Here is a 940-nt window from a genome sequence, read left to right as displayed (position 1 = left end):
CGGTGGTGGTGAGAAATACAAAGACACACACACACAAAACAGGGGCAAAATTAGTAAATAAATAAAACAAATTCTTTACTGAAATTGCCGAACAACCAGCTGGAAATCTCGAGACCATAAAGGAAGCTATGCCCACATAGCTATACACAACGGGCTTCTTTCAGTTTCCGTCTACCAAATCCATTCACAAGGCTTTTGGTCGACCCACGGCTAAAGTACAAGACATTTACCCAAGGTTCCACACAGTGGAACTGAACCCGCAACGATATGGTCGGGAAGTATTTGTAGGGATCTAGCTTGACCCTGCCTGAGATTTAAAACCGAGGATTTCCCGCTCGTTTTGACAAGCAACAAGCGGAAGATCCTCCCCACACCAGATGATTGATGAGGAAACACTCGACTCCCTAGGACCTGTGCTGGTCAAGGAAAGGTCACTCCTTTGTTTAAGGTTTGATCTACATTACTGACTATAGGCTATATAAAAGAGAAAATTTCCGATCTCTTCCTCTTATGTGTCAATTATGACCAAGGAGCAACACCCTCTTTTGCGTCAGTCATGACCAAGAACCGCAAGAAAGACGATGCCACCTCTATCCTTTCTAGTCAGCACCGTGCGTTCCTTGCTCTTTCGCTCTCGGGCTTTTGTTATGGCGAAAACCGGTGGTGTAGCCTTTCAGGTGATGTAGATTACAATTAATCGGAATATAATGTCTTTGTTGTCACTATCACTAGAATATTGCTACTGTCTCTTTAACAACCTGTCGGGCAAACGAATAAACATATGCAAATAATATTTCTTCTTTCTGGGCGTTGATTCTTCGATGTTTACTGGTTACTCCGACGCGAGGACCTTGAAGCATTACATCTACACGCTACATTTAGCAGTGGGCTACACCACATATCGACCTGATATCACATTTTTCATCCAACCCGCTACAAT

The sequence above is a fragment of the Octopus bimaculoides genome, chromosome 30 (genome assembly GCF_001194135.2).
Source record: "Octopus bimaculoides isolate UCB-OBI-ISO-001 chromosome 30, ASM119413v2, whole genome shotgun sequence".
NCBI lineage: Eukaryota > Metazoa > Mollusca > Cephalopoda > Octopoda > Octopodidae > Octopus > Octopus bimaculoides.
Note: the sequence above shows the minus strand (reverse complement) of the source record.